Here is a 20,819-nt window from a genome sequence, read left to right on the forward strand (position 1 = left end):
ACATTTGTATGAAGCAATCCCAATTCCTTGATCTTGAGAGTTTATGAGAACACAGGAGAGAAAAATGGGAAGGTAAAATCTTAATTTATGCCAAAGAGTTGTTAAGACTAGATGCACACTTAACTTTTAACACACTGAATATAAAATAACACACTAGTTTCATACCATTGTACTTTTTATCACATTTTGCATATTCGAACCTTATGGAAATTTTTTATAGGCACCTTTATTTGCATCGAACATTGGGCTGAAAACCTATTGTTATGCTTTTAAATCTTACCAACAACCACACGCGCGCACACACACACACACACACACACACACACAAAAATACCTGAGCGCTCTTTAAAATTGCTTTGATTGGCCATTTAAATTTTCTGGAATTCCAGCGGCAAATGATATTAATTTGCCCATAATAGAACCACGTGGTTGAATAAAAAAAAACAAAAGGGAAGCCTGTTAATTACACACTCCCAACATGACAATTTTTAAATCACAGTGGACAAGCAAACCCTTTTATCCATCTAGAAAAACTCCAGTTGATTTTATATCTTTGAACTGGTAAACATGGAAGTTTAATCAAATTACCTATTGCTGTATCAAAACTCTTTGTTTTCCTTTTAATATTTCATTTTAGTTTATAATTTGAGACTTTTCTGGTTCCAACCCCATCTGCAGCTGTAAGTCTGACACAGAGAGAAAACGTGCAGGCAAGCACAGCGGGGTGTTAGGCCCTCCCAGCTGCAGCACAATCGCTGGAGGCCTGTTAGTCTGAGTCCCCGCCCAGCCCAGGGGAGTCTGACACGCCCCTCACCTGGGGGGAATGGGTGGGGCCCCGCCTTCAATATGATGTACCCCATTGCGCTCCACGTGTGTGTTAAGTCAGAGAAATCAGGATTCAACCAACTCACCCGAATTTCTGAACTTAACGACCATCGGCGGGCACAAAGCAGTTTCCGCTCAAAACCACAGTCGCCGGTCCAGCCACTCCGTGCTGCTGCCGCCGCCGCTGCCACCCGCGCACCCCAACGGGGACTCCGGCCCATGGCCTAAACTGCACGCCATGCCTTTTTTTGTTTTTGTTTTTTGTTTTAACTCCATCCTCAGGCTGGGGCGGCAGGCAAGCTGCTGGCTCCGCCCAGCCACTGTAAGTACCTAACCCTGGCCAAAACAGCAGCAATCTCCCCAAAGCTCTGCCGCCGCCATGCCACGGCTTCCCACATGGCGGAACCGCGCTTCGGCCCGCCACACTCGGCTGCCCAAATGCTACCGCAAAAGACGCCTGGTGCCGCCCGAGGCCACGCGGGCCCCAGCGCACGCAGCTCGTAAACCCAGGGCCGCGTGGAGCCCAGAGTGTACTCCACGCTCAGCCCGCGCAAGCCAAACCGCTCCGGCGCTCGGCCACCCACTGCTTCTCAAGCACCACTGCGGGTGCCGGGCCGCCGTCTGGCCCGGGGCGCGCAGAGCAGAACCGACCGACCCCACATCGGGGTCGCAGTCCTCTTGCTCTGACATGTTTCCGTGGGAGGCGCGCCCCGCTCCCTCCCCCGCCTGGCGCCAAATCGCCACGGCGGGGCAACTCTCTGGCGCCGTGTCCCGCAAGCCCATGTCTGGCCTGTCTTGTCTCCATGCTTCTGCACCATCTGGATGGGCAGGACCCTCCTCTAAAAACCCTACTTAGCGCAATCTGTGGGGATACTACACCCCAAACTTCTCGGCCGTATGATTCGCCCCCGTCTGGGCGCCAGAATGTTGGGGTCTGAACAACCCCTTTCTCCCCCCACGGGGAGAATGGTAACCACAAACTCTATGAAAGAGCACTCAGCCTGGCCCTCCGCCAGCAGAAGGCCAAAGGCGTGCTCACATGGGCAAGCGCTAAGTTGAGGAAAGGTTGCTGAAGCCTCCCCTCCCCCCATTCCCCCCACGTTACCAAGGGCGGAGGCGAAAAGGAAGGCATCAGGGACTCGCTGTGGTGGTGGGAAGTGTCTCAAAGACTTTAATATGGAAGGGCACTTATATAGAAGTAATGGCGGGAAAGAAAGGGGGCTGGCCAAAGGGCCAGTCATAGGCTAAGGACCATGTCCATCAAGTGACATCACGAAACTTCCTTTGTGGGCGGGACAACCCCATCATGGTGGCACGCACGTGTTCACCTCCCAAGGGGCGGAGGCCTTCTCTTCCTGTTGAGGCCGGAAGGTGGGAGGGGCTCCTTCCCATTGTCCCAGGGCTGGGGAGAAGGACAGCCCCCAACAAGGAACAAGGGTGCTCTCCAGCCCAGGGGTGCGGGGCGGCTCTGCCAGCCCAGGGAGGGGCACAGGTGTGTCTGTGCAGACACCACACCTGCACCTGTGCCTGACCATTTGTGGATTTGCATGTGTGTGGAAGGAACACTCTCTGACTTTGTCTCTACAGTACAGTCAAGCAAAAACAACAGAAAGACGAGGGAAAATGGTGCCTTGAACCTCTTGCCAGGGAAATGAAGCCAGAAGGAGATCCGCCCCTTACCCCCATTCGTGAAGAGCCCAGCTCCCCATGTGGCCTGGAGTCTACCCAGTGAGCACCTCCGGAGACCATGCCCACTGAGCCTCCACTCAAGACCACGCCCCTGACCATGCCCACAGACCTCTTTAGTCTCCCAAGCTTCAGTTGACTCAAAGTCAAGGTTCAATAGAGAAGTCTGATTCTCCCATGTATTTGCTGGAGCTGCTCCCTGGGTCGGAGGGGTGCAAGGTGGGCAAGGCAGAGTAGCCCTTCACATCACAGGCTTCCTTCTCATTCCTGCCCAGGACACCAAATCGGGTGTCTCAAGCCTCTGGCACCCACAGTTCAGTCTCCCCAATTATTAAAGGATCTTTGAGCTCCAGGACAGAAGCCAAGTGGTCTCAGCATACATGGAAGACATCAATATTCATTTCGTACAATGAAACAGAAAGGCATTTTCATAAACAATGGAATGATACAATAGAGGAAAAACAGAATTTTCCTTTTGCATACCACAATCTATTTCCTTCCTAAGTCTGTTTAAAACTCAGTTTGTTCTGTATGTTTGTATTTTGTGCCAGTCCTGAGGCTTGATCTCAGGGCCTAGGGACTGCCCCTGGACTTTCATGTTCAAGCCTCACTATCTGGCTTTTGGTTGGTTAATTGGTGATAAGAATTACATGCTGCCCAGGCTGGCTTCAAGTTGTCATCGTTAGATCCAGCCTCCTGGATAGTTAGGGTTACAGGTGTGACTACTTGTACTCAACACTGTTTTTCTTTGTTCTTTTCTTTTAAATAATGAAAATGAGAGTTCAATGGTTAATTGTGTTCTTCTAAGATTTCATATCTGGTGGTCAGCGACATACTGGAAACTTCACATCAAGCAATTTATTTCCTAATGTAAAAGTCCCTCCCCTTCCATTCTTTTGGGTAATTTGAATGCGTGCACCTTTGGGGATTGATACACTTTTTGAAGCTGAATTTGTCTCTTCCCACTTTGTTCTTTTGTAGTAGGAAAGCTTGGTTGGGGGGGAGTACTTTTGAGCACATACATAGTAAAAGGAATTTAATATTTTCACATGCTCACAAATGGGGCTGTTCAGTAGGATTTGTTCTAAGACTTTCCTTTCTCATGGACTATGTCTTCCAGATTTCTCCAGGTTGGCTCATCCATGTCTTCTTCATGCTTTCTGAACCAATGGAAAAAAGATCATGAGATGAACAAGGATGTTTGCTCATTTTTTTATTTCCCCGTCCATGGAAGTCTGGGTTGCTGGCAGAGTTAGTGGATTTTTTTTTTTTTGAGGTAGAATGTTCACATGGAAATGTGCAAAAGTCATAAGCATGTAATTAAAAAATATATACCAGGTGCCTGCAATCTTAGTTACTCAAGAGGCAGAGATCTGAGGGTCACAGTTTGAAGCCAGCCTGGGCAGGAAAATCTCCAATTAACTACCAAAATGATGTAAGTGAGCTGTGGCTTGAGTATTAAAGAGCCAGTCTTGAGCGGAAATAAAAGCAAGAACAGAAAGCCTTGAGTTCAAGCCCCAGTAGTGGCACAAATTTAAAAAAAAAAAAAGGGAGGAGAAAGAAGGAGGAGGAGGAAGACAAGGAGGGTGGCATTCCCTTCTTTGAGCAATGACCTTGGACAGCACATTTAATAGCATCCTTGTCCTGGTCATTTAACATCTGTATCCTAGCTGCAGGGACAATCTGCTTAGGCTGTTTTTACATGCACACGCACATACACACATGCACGTGCACACACATACTAGCCTCCCTGGAAAGGAAAATAGGGAAAGAATTGGAATCAGCTGTGCTGGTGTGCCACGGAACAGGCATGCTGCGGATACTTGCTTGTCTCCACACACCCCATCACACAGTTGCCCCTTCTTCAGCCCTGGCCACCTGTGACTCCCTGACAGCAGACCCACTCCCCCATGGTCAGCCTCATTTTCATCTGACTGAGTCATACACTCAGATATGTAGCTGAATTTTATCTTTGGTTAATTGCATTCCTTCTACAAAAGTGCATTCTAAAAGGAAGCCCTCAGGGGGACATCAGTGGCTCATGAATGCGATCCGAGCTCTTTAGGAAGCTGAAATCTGGAGGATAGAGGTTGGAGACCACCCCGGCTATACAGGAAAGCTGGCACAGGGGCAGGTGTCTGTCATCACAGGATCAGAAACACTGCCAACCCAGAGCAGCCCTGGGCAGAAAACCCATAAGCCTCCACCTCAGTGGAAAGAAATGGGCATAGTAGCATGCAGCTATCATCCCAGCTACCACAGAAAACCCATAGTACAGTAATCATGGTCAAGACATGGATCTAGCCAAGAAGTGATATGCTATCTCAAAAAGAGCCAATGTAAGAAAGAGCTAGACGCATGCCTCAATGGTAGAGCACCTGCCTAGTAAGCCCAAAGACCCTGCATGCAAACTACAGAACAACAGAAATACAATAAAAAGACAAATGACAAACAAAACACAAAAAGGGATGGCCTCAAAGTGTGGTGTGAAAGACAGGGGTGGACATGGAAGTGTGGGAAGAATGCGAAGTGATAACCAGGAAATGTCAGCTTGCTTCTTCAATCTCAGAAATAAGCAATTCATTTGTAAGGCCTCTCCTTGTCATAGGTCTGAGGGAAATGAAATATTCTTTTTCTTTAGGAAACATTGTCCTGTAGTGGGTGGAAAGCAAGTTACAGAGTTTAACTTTTAAGTTCCCATTAAATAAGACCTTTGGCTTGTTGGGGATGGAAGGAGAGGAGATGTGGTCTTTGTGACCACCCCACCCCCTTTTTTGCCAAATGATACATGAAGAAATGGAGAGTTGAAGTGAGATGTAAAGGAAGTAGAGTTAGCATTTCTCTTGTACTTATACACACAGCCAGGGGAAATGGAGGAGGAGTATAAGTAATATAAATGTTTTATATGTGACATTTCACATTGCATTTTGAGAGACTTTTTTATCAATCATTTAAGAAGGAATACATCCTAAATGTACACAATTCCTTCCCGCACACTAATCATCTTTATCATCCTTTGATTTTCTGAAAGTTTTTCATCGTTGTGTGTGTGTGTGTGTGTGTGTGTGTGTGTGTGTGTGTGTGTGTGTGCCAGTACTGGGACTTGAACTCAGGGCCTGGGTACTGTCCCTTGGCTTATTTGCTCCAAACTGGTGCTCTACCACTTGAGCCACAGCTTCACTTCTGGCCTTTTGCTGGTTAACTAAAAATACATGGACTTTCTTGCTTGGGCTGGCTTTGAACTGCAGTTCAGATCTCAGCCTCCTGAGTAGCTAGGATTACTGTTAGTAAGCATGTAAATAAAGTCATAGAAAACGCAAATGTTGTATAGTCCTATTTGTTCAATTGAATTTCTGTAAGATTCACTCATGTGTAGCAAATCCTAGTAATATTTTCGATTATTTCCATATATATGAATATGTGTGTATATGTACACATATATGTATATATGATGATGTTTTATATATGTACATATAAGTATATACAATACTGTTATGAGCATTTACTTGTACATATCTTTTGATTGGTATATGCAATGATTTATGCTGGGCTATTTACTTTCAACTCACCTTTTTGTATATTTCTTAGTCAGGAGCTGGTGACTCACCCCTATAAACCTAGCTGCTCAGCAGGCAGAGATCTAAGGATCGCTGATTTCCTTCCAGCCATGGACAGAGTCTGTGAGACTCTTATCTACAATTAATCAGCAAAAAGTCAGAAATGGAGCTGTGGCTCAGGTGGTAGAGTGCCAATCTTGAAAAAAAATACCAGGGACAACCCACAAGGCCTGAATTTAGGCTCTAGTACTGGCACTAAATAAGTTAGTAAATAGTATATTTTTTATAAACAACAAATACTCAGTTGCTTTTTGTTGTTGTTCGGTCTGACAATCTTAGATCAAGCACTTTTTATTCAAGTCATCTAATTAAGCCATTTACATTTTACCATCTATACAACTAGACTTGATTTTCATATTAGGATTTTGTTTTTTAGCTATTATGTCTATGCTTTTTGTCTTTGATTTTTCTTTATATATTTCTTTGCGATTGATCAAGGAATTTTCTTTTGTTTTTATGTATACACTTGTATGTTTCTCTTTTAGTGATTTTCATGAAGATTTCAACATGTATCCTTGAGCTGTTACAGCCCGTTATAAGTTGGTACTTCTTTCAAAAATCAAGCTGGATGCCATGGCTCACACCTGTAATCCTAGCTACTCTGGAGGCTGAGGATTGTGGTTTGAAGCCAGCCAAGCAAGAAAGTCTGTGAGACCTTTATCTCCAATAAAAGTACTCAGAATGATATTAAAGTGGCACTGTGGCTCAAGTGGTAGAGCGCTAGTCTTGAGCACAAAGAGGCTCGGGGACAGCGTCTAGGCCCTGAGTTCAAGCTCCAGAACCAACAGGAAAAAAAGAAAAAGTCAAGTAAAACTTTGTGACTATCTTTTGCATATTTTCTCTACCACATTAGTGCCATTGTTGTTTATTTTTCTTCACACATAATAAAACCCACGAGATATTGTGATTAGTATTACTGTACATTGTCGGCATCATTTCACATCTACCCACACTGTTTGTTCCTTTTAGCAGCTCTGAACTTCCATCTGGAATAATTTTTCTCCACACTGAAAATTTTCCTTTAGTATTTCACTTAGAACGATTTCCTGTGAAAAACCCTTCCAGATTTTTTTCACATAGAAGTCTTCTTCATTCTTAATTTTAACCAAGTAAAAATTTCTTCATTGGTAAGCCTCCTCCAACATACACACACACATACCCTGAATTATTGTTTTTTTCCAGTCCCAGGCTTGGACTCAGGGCCTGGGCACCATCCCTGAGCTTCCTTTACTTAAGGCTATCACTCCACCACTTGAGCCACTTCTGGCTTTTTCTGTTTATATGGTACTGAGGAATCGAACCCAGGGCTCCATGCATGCAAGGCAAGCACTCAACCACTAAGCCACATACCCGGCCCCTAAATTCTTTTAAGAGCATCATTCCATTCTTTTCTGGCTAATATACATTCACTTGAAAAAATATTTATCGATGTTAAAATTGGCTCTTTGTAGTTCATACATGTATTTTTTCTCCCTTGCTGCTCTTAGGGACATTTTCCCCTCTGTATCTGTGATTACCAAAAGTTTGACTATTGTTTGCCTGCTGTGTTTCCTTGTCAGCACTGGGACTTGAACTCAGAGCCTGGGCACTGTCTCTGAGATTTTTTTTTCCTCAAGGCTATGACTCTACCACTTGAGCTCCATTTGCATTCTTTTGGGGGGGCTGGTTAATTAGAGATAAGACTTTCCTGTTTGGGCTGGCTTTGAACCTACGTCCTCAGATCTCACCTCCTGAGTAGCTAGGACTAAAGGTTTGACCCCCTTGCCCAGCTGTTTGTTGCTTTTCAAGCTTCCTAATTTTGTTTATTGTCTTGAATCTGTAGTTAGATATCTTACATCAGATTTAAAAAATTCTGTGGCATTGCCCTGGATTCTGCCATTCTTTCTCCTTCTGAACTCCATTTAAGCACTGACTAATTAATCAGGAAGTTTTCCTAGTATCTTTTATAGTCTATTCTGCGTTCTCTACCTCATCCTTATTTTTGTGCACTGGGATGCTTTCTTCCCTCTGTGCTTCAGTTTCAGATGTTTTCATATTTGGTTGTCATCATCTGTGGTGTCTGTTCTGCTCAGATATGAACCCAATGAATTCTTAATTCAGATAATACACCTTGAATTTCCATAATGATAATTGGGTTTTCTCATGATTCACCACTATTTATAGACTTCTCTTTCATCCATCCCACCCGTATGTTACTGTTCTTATCTACGTGTGATAGTGGTCTTAAATCTACACTCATCATCAGCTGCCACATCTGGATAACCCATCGACTCTGATTCTGTGGTCTGATTTGTATTAAGATTATCAGCTAAATTTTTATCCTGTTCATCTTGATTCTTTTAAAACATGCCAGACACTGCCTACAATATCGTTTTCAAGACCAGAATTGATATACTATGCCCAAGAACACCTGTGGCTCCCTTGCTAGGCAGATGACTTCAATCGGATATGAAATTAAATTATTTCGAGGCAAGGTTGTAGCTTTACTGAGACTGCATCAGCCACTATTTCATGTTTTATTAGTCTGATTGAGGCATATTCTACCTTATAATTCAGACATTTTGTGTACACATTTTCATTGTAAATACAAGAATTTATTTCTGCACATTTAATTTTTCCTATTTGATTTCTTCTTTCCTTACAACAGAACCATACTATCTTAATAACTAGAGCTTTACAGTAATTTTAGAAATCATGTCTTTTATTTCAAAATTGGTTTGGATATATATAGGTTTTTTATTTATTTTGCTGGTTCTGGGGTTTGAACTCAGGACTTCACACTTCCTAAGCAGGTGCTGTCTTCCTTAAGCCTAGTCCTTTTTGGTTTCGTTATTTTTCAGGCAGGTTTTCGCCTCTTCTACTGGGGCTGGTCTTTACCTGTGATTTCCCCCAGTATAACCCCAGAGAGGCTGCTATTACAGGCATGTGCTGTCATGCCTCATCTTTAGACTTTTGGTGGGACTACATAAATTTCAGTATCTAAAAATCTTACCATGGTTTACTTAAATATCAATATAAGATCTGACTCTCAATAATATTGACTCTTATTAAAAGCATGTTTTTCCCTTTAATTAGAGCATTCATGTAATCATTTTAAGAAGTAAGTTGAGATTTTCACTCTACAAATATTATATAAAATTCTTTCCTCCACTGGATGGTAAACTTTATTCATTTTATGTCACTGTTGAAGGGATGATAGTTTTAAGTCCATATTTGTATTGTTCTTCATTAATGATCAAAACTCACAGTAAGCTTGGAATGAGATGAAATAGACTTGATTTTTGTGCATTGATCTTGTGTCTTTCAACGAGGATATTCTCATGACATTATAGTCTAGGGATTCATAGAATTCCTGAAGGTTTTCTCATCACACATGACACTACTACAATTTTTCTTTTCCCTTTACAAAACCAGTACCTTTTGTCTCTTTACTGTGCATGTTTGTCCTGTCTGTACCTCCCTACACGGCCAGCTGGGAGGGACAGGCCCTCTTTTTCTTATTCTTTGTGTTAGTGGAACATACTTAATTTTTTTCTTGTTTCCCAGTGTATTTGTGTGAATGCTCAGTTGCCACCTTCTTAGAAACCACATAGGAGTTCACTGCGAAAATGGGCCATGTCAGAAGAAGGAATTCCTACATTGTTGTCACAAATAACAGGGGAAATAAGAACAGAATTTGTGCAGCCTGAGGCTTCTATGCTTGTGCCGGAGCCGGAGCCAGGAGGGTGCTCTGAAAAGTCAGGCACTAGCCTGCACAGGGGCGATCAGGCCTTCTTTACCTCCACCTGCCCATTCCACCTCCCTCCCCCCAGACTCCTCACAAAGGTGTGCTGGACCTAGGAACCAAAGGCACGATATAGGCATTGACACGGAAGAACAGGAGTGGACTACGCATGCACTTAGGTGGGAGAATGGCCTCAGGAAAGGGATGGAACTTAAGAGGGAGATGGGAGATGTTTTCCAAGACAACAATTATATGAGTTGCAGAGATGAGAATATTTGTAAGTTGATTTTTATTATGATTCTTTGGGAATAAAACAAGTAGAATTGTTTTAGTTATGTTCAATGATTTTCTTTAAAACTGATTATTGATTTTCTGTGTGTGTTGGGCTGGTACTGGGACTTAAACTCAGGGCCTGGGCTCTGTCCCTTAGCATTTTTCCTCAAGGCCTAGCACTCTGCCACTTGAGCTACAGTGCCACTTCCAGCTTTTTATTGTTAAATGCCCCTAAGTATCTCATAGACTTTTCTGCCTGAGTTGGCTTTGAGCCTTCATGTTCAGCCTCCTAAGTAGCTGTGATTACAGGCCTGAGCCTCATCTTGACACTGGACCTAGGTCAGCTCAGGGTCTGTGGTGTGGGTACCTGGCTGGTGCTCTTCTTGGAAGGGAAAGTTGAGCCTAAACCCTAACCAACCAATTCATACACTATACCCCATAAATCCTAACCAATCAATGTCATACACTGTACCCCACAATCCTAACCAATCAATGTCATGCACTGTACCCAATAAACCCTAACCAATCAATTCATATAAATACCCAAAAAATTAAAATCTCCCAACACTGAAGTGAGCCCCCAAACCACTGTCACATTAACAGTCACTGAAGCCCTCCCAGAAGGATGGTGGGAGGGGAGGTCCAAGCAGGGGGGGGGCGGGGAGAACAGGTGGGAGTGGAGGATAGGCAGGAGGGGAACAGGAGGGAAGGTTGGCCAAAGGGGAGGACGGTGGAAGGGAAGGACGGCAGACACTGGCTCAGGACAAGGGAGGCACTGTCACAGACCATATTAATCATTTTGATCTCTGCAATACCGAGTCTAAACATAAACTGAAATTCTGACATGGAAAATATTGTTCATAGGATGCACTTAATGACAGATCACAGTTTTTGTGAATGATTCAAGTATAGAAGATGTGAATAAAATACAAATAATTAATTCCTTGGGATTCAGAAGTGGGAATTTTCATATATCCAGAAACCATATGCAAGCGAAGAGAACCTCAAATTCAAAAATATACTCTCAAGAGGTCACAACATCAGAATGGGGGTTCTGTCTTCATTTTACCCATGAGAACATTGAAAATCAGGCAGAAAGCCTGGTGCCAGTGGCTCATGCCTATAATTCTAGCTACTCAGGAGGCTAAGATCTAAGAATCTTGGTTCAAAGCCAGCTTGGGCAGGAAGGTCTGTGAGATGCTTGTCTCCACTTAACCACCGAAAACCCCCATGTAGAACTGTGGCTCAATTGGTAGAGTCCCTAGCCTTGAGCACAAAAGTTCAGAGACAGTGTCTAGGCCCTGAGTCCAAACCCCATGACAAGCAGGCACACGTAAACACAGGTATGCATGCACACACATGTGTGTGCATACACACACATAGAAACCTTCATATTCAACTTTGGCAGTTTGGAGACCAAAGGTTCATAGCAAACAAAGAACAAAAATCTTTTCAAAATACTAAGGCTTTGTGACAGTCTTACCTGTCCTTCCTCTACTACTTCCCTGGCATGGTAGTGGTTTGCCCATTACCTGAAGTGCTGTGCAAGGGCTCATCTCCCTGACCTCAAGTACTGTGCAAGTGCTCATCTCCATCTTCTCCAACTCAGAACTGGGGCTAGAAAACTGACAAACAGTCACAATGCAAACCAAAGAAACCATCTTCCAGTGCCTGGGGCAGAAGATAATGGTGGAAACACACAATAGACAGCTAAGGCCTAGGAGACAAAGCTGGCCAGAGACCTTTGGGAAATGAAAATGCGCTAAATCATATTAATAAGGTAGATTGCAAAGCACATACATGAGTTGGGTGAGGTGAGAATTCATAAATAGCAACTTGTAGCAACTGTAAGTCTTTACCTCAAGTGACCCCAGGCTGGAGGGAGCGAATTTAGCTAAGTATTGGGACAAGGGCTTAGCTTAGAGTCAGACTTCAAGGATTAGGAGAATTTTGTTTGTTGATTTTAGCTCCTGGCATTCAAGAAAACCTCCTTGAAAGTGCAAGGCAATCTAGCTTAAGGGGATGCAGGCTCCACTGGCCACACACGGGGAAATAAAATCTTCTACAAGTAATGTCAGAATGCCTCTAAGCAAATGAACTACTATCATCTTCAATCAGTAAAGGAAAGCCCAAAATAAGGAAAGAACCTGATTTCCAGTGATGACACATTACAATATTTAACTAAAAATCTTAATTCACACAAAAGAATAAGAATTAAGACTTACTCAAAAAAAAAGTGAATCAGCCAGGCACCTGCAGCTCATGCCACTCAGGAGGCTGGGATCCACAAGGTTGTGGCCCAGAGAAAAGCCTATGAGATGTTACTTCTGAAATAACCAGCAGGAAGCTGGGCTGCAAGCATGGCTCAAGTGCCAGCCGAGAAGATAAGCTCAGCAAGCATGAGACTGTGAGTTCAAACCCTGATATTGGCCACATATACAGATATATATACACACACACTGTGTGTATACTATATGCATATATATATAGAGAGAGAGAGAGAGAGAGAGAGAATGGGGAAGGGGAAGAGAAGAGAAAGAGGAAGGAAAAGAAAAGAGGGAAAGGGAGGGGAGGGAAGGGGGAAAAGGAAGAACAAAAACATGAAAGAAAAGAGAGAAGGAGGAGAAGAAAAAAGGGGAGAGGAGGGGAGGGAAGGGAGAAAAGGGAAAGGAGGGGAAAGGAAGGTGGAGGGGAGGGGAGGGAAGAGGAAGGAAGGGAAAGACAAAGAAAGAAAACCAAGAAAGTGAATCCACAGAAACAGCCCCCAAGGAAGTCCAGACCCTGGACTTAATTGGTGTAGACTGGATGCTGGACTTAATTGACTACAGATCAACTGCTTTTGATGTGCCAAGAACTCAAGGAAATCCATGAAACAGTGTTTGAAGAAAATGAGAATATCAGTAAAGAGATAGAAATTATGCAAAAGAATTGGACCAAGAGTAAGATATTCAAGATTGACTATGAGCAAGCAGAAGAGAAACTCAATAAACTTAATGTTTTAACAACTGAAGTTACTGAATGTGAAGAGCAAAAATGAAAGAGAATGAAAAAATAGAAAAATGAAAGACCCCTTAACTGAACTATAGGCACCCAGAACAATGGGGATGGTAGATACATTAGGGGAGCTCCAGGGGAAGAGAGACAGGGTTGGAAAATAAATGTGTGAAAACATAATGGCTGAAAATACATAAAACTCAACAAAACACAAGTAGGATAAACTCTAAGTGACACATGTTGAGACAAATTACTGTCAATTACTCAAAAGCCAAAGACATGAATAGAAGTTTGAAAGCAACAAAGAGAATTGAAATCAAAGAGACAAAGGACCTACCACGCATAGAGACAGGGGATTGCCGAGTGCAAGTGTCTCTCACTTATAATCCTAGCTACTCTAGAGGCTATCTAAGTATTATGCTTTAAAGCCAGACAAACAGTAAAGTCCACGAGAGGCTTATATCCAATTGACCACTAAAAAGTAGAATTGGCGGTTTGGCTCAGGCAGTGGAGGGTCAGCCTTGAGTACAAAACCTAAAGGGCAATACCCAAGTCTTGAGTTCAATCTCTAGTACCTACACACACACACACACACACACACACACACACACACCCCAAATATTTTCACAAAAATCACAGATGCCAAAGGAAATGAGTAGAAAGTATTAAAATAAAACTTAAAACTTTCTTGACACTACGAATTTTCTATCAAAACTATCCTTCAAAAGTGACATAAGAAGCTATTCAGTGGGCTGGGGATATGGCCTAGTGGCAAGAGTGCTTGCCTCCTATACATGAGGCCCTTGGTTCAATTCCCCAGCACCACATTTACAGAAAATGGCCAGAAGGGGTGCTGTGGCTCAAGTGGCAGAGTGCTAGCCTTGAGCAAAAAGGACAGTGCTCAGGCCCTGAGTCCAAGCCCCAGGACTGGCAAAAAAAAAAAAAAAAGAAGCTATTCAGTGATAAATAAAAGCTTAGGGACTTATGGTTGAAGTAAAGAGACCCTGGCCAGTAACTCAACCGGTATGAAGAGCCCAACACTGGCGGTTCACACTAGTCAGTCAGTAGTCAGTCAGCTAGTAAGTAGACTGGGATCTGATGAACATAATTTGAAGCCAGCCTGGGAAGAAAAAGTTCCTGAAACTTTTATTTACAATTAACCAGAAAAAAACACACAAAGCTGGGAGCTGGTAGTTGATGCCTGTAATCCTAACTACACAGGAGACTGAGGATCACACTTTTAAGCCAGCCCAAACAGGAAAAGTCCAAGAGACTCTTATCTCCAATGAACCACAAAAGCCAGAAGTGGAACTGTGGTTCAAGTGGTAGAGCACTAGGCTTGAGAAAAAGAAGCTCAGGGACAGTGCCCAGGCCCCCTGTTCAAACCCCAAGACTGTAACAAACAAAAAGACAAAAGTGGAGCTGTGGCTTAGGTAGAAAAGCACCAGCCTTGAAAAAGCTAAGCAAGGGCACAAAGTGCTGAGTTTAAGCCCCAATATATTCTCTCTGTCTCTCTCCTGCCCCCCACCTCTCTCTCACACACACACATACACAAACAGTATGAAGAAATAACTATTTCCAGGAAAACATTATTATTTGACTGGTAACTGTAAAACTTTGTACTTACTACATGATTTAAATTAAAGTGCATGAAATATAAATCTACAGTATTAGACACACATTGCAAGAAGATATAATCCTTGAGAATAGTAACAGATGTGCATGAGCAGAGTTTTCATGTAACTAAAGGTAAATGGGTATCAATTAGAGCAGATTGCTACAAGTTAAGGATGTTAAATGCAATCTTCATAGTAACAAAAAGTAAAATTTCTAAAGAACATACACAAAAGAGGACAAGAAGGAAATTACTATCATTAACCATTTTTACTGAAATGGTTCACTACAAATGTTTTCTTTACTGAATACAAAATAAAGCAATAATGATGGCCCTGATGGAGCAAAAGTATAAAACAGATAGATGGGGAAAGGCAACCAATGCAACAGCAATTCTTACAAGACAATATGCTGTAAACGAACTGCACAAGTCGGGGGAGGGAGGGGAGGCAACTGAAGAGGGGAGAAGGTGGGAGAAAAACGGAGGAGGTAAAAAGTTTGATAAGAAATGGACTCAGTGCCTTACATATGTAACTGTAACCCCTCTGTACATTACTTTGACAATAAAAAATGCAATAAAAATAAAACATGATGAACTGCCTTCCTTATCAGTAACTGAATAGGTTAAATCTCTAACAACAGTTAGCAGAATGGAGTTTTAAAAAGTGACACAACTATGTGCTGTCTGGAAAATGCTTAGCAACATCTAAAAGCACAAACAGTAAAGAAGATGATGAAAATAAGATACCACATGCAGATAGTAGCCAAAAGAGTGTGGTATACTTTACTAATACAGAAATACAGACCTAAAGTTATGGATGCCCGGGTGCTGGTGGCTCACTCCTGTCATCCATGCCACTCTAGAGGCTGAGATTTGAAGGTTTACCTTTGAAGACAATCTGAGAAGAAAAGTACTGGGGACTCTATCTCTGATTAGCAAAAAGCCAGACTGAAGGTGTGGCTTAAGTGAGGAAGTATCAATTTTGAGCAAGAAAGCCACGTCAGAATGTGAGGCTCTGAGTTCAAGCTGCAATATCAGCAAATATATATATATATATACACACACACATATATGTATGGTTTCTATATGTATAATAAGTATATATGATAAAGATATATATGGCATATATATAACAATATATGTACATATGATAAAGAGGGATCTTACAGGTCTATCCATTTTACTGCTAATGACATAATAACATTCTCCCTGATGGATGAATACAATTTCATTCTATCTGTCTATCTATCTATCTATCTATCTATCTATCTATCTATCTATCTATCTATCCATGTATCTATCATCTATCCATCTATCTCTATATCTATCATCTGTCTATATATCATCTATCTGTCTATCTATGTATCTATCTATCATCTATCCATTTATCTATTATCTGTCTGTCTGTCTGTCTAGCCATCCATCCACCCATCACATTTTCTTGATCCATTATCTACTGTGTAAGTGTCTTGGATGTGTCCATAGCCTGGCCATGGAGAACAGTGCAGCAATAAACATGGCTGTGCTAGTGTCTTTACTGTATTCTGATTTGAAACCTTGGTGGTGTGGCTGGATCACAAAGTGGTTCTGTGTTTAGGTTCTTGGAGGAATCTCTGATCTACCGTCCATAGTAGTTGCACCAGTTTATATTCCTGCCAGCACTGTGAGGCTCCTTTCCCTGCATGTGACCCAGTATCTGTTGTTTGTATTCTTGATGATGGGCCTCTAACTGGGGTGAGATAGTGCCTCCATGTTGTTTTGATTTTCATTCCTTTATGGACAAAGATGTCAAGCATTTCTTTATGTGTCTATTGTCCATTATGTTAAAAGAAGGCAGGTTCAGAGAGACAAAGGATGCATGTTTTATCGTCCATAAGGAGGTTAGAGCTAAATGATAAGTATTACAAAAATATACAGGGCCAGATGTATATATAAATAAAAAAATAGACTCAAGAATATTGTCTTCAGGGGAGAATTCCAATTATGTGCCTCCTTTGAACACCTAACTTAGAGTTTAACACAATGAATCCCCGGATACTGAAACCTGTCTGTGGGGGTAGCCAAGTAGGGGTGTCAATGAATGGAGAGAGGAAGGGTGGCAAAGGCAGTCACATCATTCAATGTACACATGTGAAAATAAAGCCAGGATAGGTGGGGTAGGGAGAGATTCTGGAGAATAATGGAAGGCTGACATTGATCAAGATGCATTGTATTTATCATCTCACATGTAGAATGGAAACCCCTTGTACAACTACTTAAAGATAGTAAAAAAAAAAAATTTTTTTTAAGTTTGCAGCCAGCCCAAGCTACAGGGTGAGACTCCATATGATGTGGCTCTGTTTCTATCTTTCTGTTTCTCTGTATATACATGATATAGATGTAGATATAGATAGCTAGATATATACATATAAAGATAGAGAGATAGACACAGAGAAATATGTAGGCTCTTTTTATTTAAAAAAGGGGGGGCTGGGAATGTGGCTTAGTGGTAGAGTGCTTGCCTAGCATGCATGAAGGCCTGGGTTTGATTCTTCAGTACCACATAAATAGGGGGGAGGAAAGCCAGAAGGGGTGCTGTGGCTCAAGTGGTAGAGTGCTAGCCTTGAGCAAAAAGAAACCAGGGACAGTGCTCAGGCCCTGAGTCCAAGCCCCAGGACTGGCAAAAAAAAAAAAAAAGGGCTCCCTTATGGAAGAAATATCACCATGAGGAACACACAGCACTTTACATCCACACACTTCATGCACTAAGTATGTGAACTTGAGTCTGAGTTTCATCAGCCACAATCTGAATTTAATAATGATCTGTGGAGCAGCGAGTCTCCAAGTGTTTACTACTTTAAAAAACAAACAAACATATTATGTGTCAAGTTTTTTCTTTTCTTTTTATATTTTTGGTGCCAGTCCTAGGGCTTGAACTCAGGGCCTGGGTGTTATCTCTGAGCTTCTTTTGCTCAAGGCTAGTGCTCTGCCACTTGAGCCACAGTGCCACTGCCAGCTCTTTTTGGTAGGTTAGTGGAGATAAGAATCTTACAGAACTTCCTGCCCACATTAGCTTTGAACTGCATTATGCAGATCCCAGCCTCCAGAGCAGCTAGGATTACCATAGCCACCAGCACCCAGCCTCTTAAGTTCCTTTTCACTAATTCAGCTAGAAGGGGAAGAGTATGATATTCACCATTCCCTACATTCCTGGTTTTCTGTCTAAAACTTACTACTTTTGCTTAACCTGGAGACTTTGGTTTTTCCAGCCCTGCATGCAGCCCAGCTCTCATGCCAAGAGAGACTTTCTCTCATGGAGATCACACAAAGCAGTATTTCCATTGCTTCTCTGAGAACCCATTTCACTTCCTCCACACCCCACAGTAATCTCTGAACACTCGCTGGTCTTCCCTCCCTCCTACGAAGGCCACTGAGGAACTCTTTCATGCCGAGTTGCTGGGGAAGATTTATTACAGGTTTCTGAAGAGAGGTGAGAAAAACTGACTGGAAAAATCCCCTTTAGTCAAGTAAGTGAGCTCCTTCACAGGAGGCTGAGATAGAATCCTCTTCTACCCCCATCTATCCATCAATAAAATGAAGTTGGCAGGGCACCAGGTGATTTAAAATTTCCCTTAGTGACAAATGGGATTTGGACTTAATAGCTCTTTCTATAGAGCCCATCATCTGGGCTGAAATCTCCCATCATCCATCTTGCTTCTGATTCACAGCCCATGGAAGCACCTGCTGCCCTTTCTTCAGCATACACTGCTGTTAGAGAAAGAAAATCTGGACTGTGAAACCCACCGGCTTTGCAAGGAGGAGGAAAGGCTCCCAGGACCCAGGCTGACCATGTGCTGCTTCCACTACAGTAGCTCTTTGATGCTTCCAAACTCAAATCCAGATGGATGTGAGCATAACACAGGGCCAGGAGGCAGGGCCTCCCTGCTCACTGCCCAGCCCCATCCAGTGTGGAGCAGCTCAGGACCCCCTTCCTGTGCGTTTTCACAAAGGCTCCTAGCCTTTCTTCTTTTAATGAAGAAAATCAAACATATTCATTTATTCCTTTTTCCACAATATATGAATGCATACACATATATGTCTATATGAATATGTATGTATACACACATATACACATGTAGATACATAGTAAGACCTGCTTGAATATTTTACAATTTCTGTGTTTGAATGTGAAGTGAATCATAACACTGGAGCATGGTTACTTATAGAAAAATGAAAATCATCTTAGTTGCCTATTTAACGCAGGTCTTGCTTAAAATAAACATAATGCATTTCTCCATTCTGCATTCTAGAGCACTTCTACATAGCATAAGCAGACTTCATCCTATGTCTTCAGAACCATTCTCCTCACAGCCTCAGTAGTGTTAACTGGGAAATTCAAATCATTAGATTCTGCTCTGTTTCTAAAAGTTCTTGGAGTAATTTTATCATTGGTCTTAGCACATTTTTGTTGTCACTTTCTGCCTGGCTCAATTTAGATGTGAGCCTTTGAAGGTTTTGAAAATGTCCAGACATCGTTTTGCCTCACAGCCCAGGACTTCAGCAGGCAGGGCTCAATGGATGCTTGTAAAGAGCAGGGGTGAGGTTACCAGTGCTCACCTGCCTTGGCTCTGTGTCTCACCCTCCAGTCCCAGCTCTTTACTTCATTACTTCTTCATTGCTTTGCAGAAGGATGAGCCTCAATTCAGCTTCCTGCCTCCTCGCCTGACTCCCTGCAAAAGTGTGCAGCAGGGGTCTATCTAGAAAATATTTACTAATCAACAGCACTGTTGCTTTGGAGATCTGTTTGTTTTGCTGTTGTTGTTGTTGTTGGTGGTGGTGGTGGTGGTGGTGGTGGTGGTGGTGTGTGTGTGTGTGTGTGTTGGTACTGAGGCTTGAACTCATGGCCTTCCCTCTTGCTTGGCTTTTTTGCCCAAGTCTGGAACTCTACCATTGAGCCACATATCTATTTCTGACTTTTTGCTTGTTATTTGTGGAAAAGAATCTCTCAGATTTGTCTTCCAGACTAGATTTGAACCTTGATTTTCAGATCTCAACTTCATGAGTATCTATGAGTATAGGCATGAACCACCCGGTTTCTAGTAAATAATTTAGTCAATAATTAAGAACTTTTCAAAACCAGAAAGTCCCATGCCCAGATAGGTTCACTAATGAATTCTATGAGTTCCAATTTAGGGCAATAGGATTCAGTAAATGTCCTTGAATTTCCAGTAACATGTCCTTTCCCCAAGGCAGGAATCCTGGATGCCCAGGACATGACACCATCACTTATTTGTTTTATCTCTCCATACAAAGGCACAGGTATTCAAATAGTAGTGATGTTATCATCAGAAATGTATTTCCTAAGCCTAACATTTCTCATTGGGGTTTTATCCTGAGTTTAGCCCACAGATATCAATTGATTGTCCAGTAAAGTTATTTGAAATATTTGGTTAGGCATTCAAGTCAATGTAGTTAACTGTTGATGTTTTGTTTTGCATACAAATTTTAGGGTTGCTTTTATATGTGTGTTGATCCTGGGGCTTGAACTCAGGGTATGGGCAGTCTCTGAGCTTTTTTGCTCAAGGCAAATGCTCTGCCACTTGAGCCACAGCTCCATGGCAGGCTTTTTGGTGATTAATTGGGGATAAGAGTCTCATGGACTTTCCTGGTAACGCTGGCTTCCAGCTGGCTGGCAATCCTCCCATCTCGGCTTCTTGAGTAGCGAGGATTACAGGCACTAGCCACCAGTGCCTAGTTTGCTATTTTTTTTTGTTTACAAATAAAACTTGTTTTATAATTATGAATAATATTTACACAAAGACAAAGCTAAACTTCTATTTAAAAAACAGGTTTATTTGAGTCAGATAAATTTTTAACTCTGTGCCTCCCTCTTTGATGGTAAATTGTTTTTAAGTTTTATCATTGCAATTTTGATACAGGAAACATGTGCATTACAAATGTGTAGGGGCTGGGGATATAGCCTAGTGGCAAGAGTGCCTGCCTCGGATACACGAGGCCCTAGGTTCGATTCCCCAGCACCACATATACAGAAAAAACGGCCAGAAGTGGCGCTGTGGCTCACGTGGCAGAGTGCTAGCCTTGAGCG

The sequence above is a fragment of the Perognathus longimembris genome, chromosome 2 (genome assembly GCF_023159225.1).
Source record: "Perognathus longimembris pacificus isolate PPM17 chromosome 2, ASM2315922v1, whole genome shotgun sequence".
In the NCBI taxonomy this organism is placed as follows: domain Eukaryota; kingdom Metazoa; phylum Chordata; class Mammalia; order Rodentia; family Heteromyidae; genus Perognathus; species Perognathus longimembris.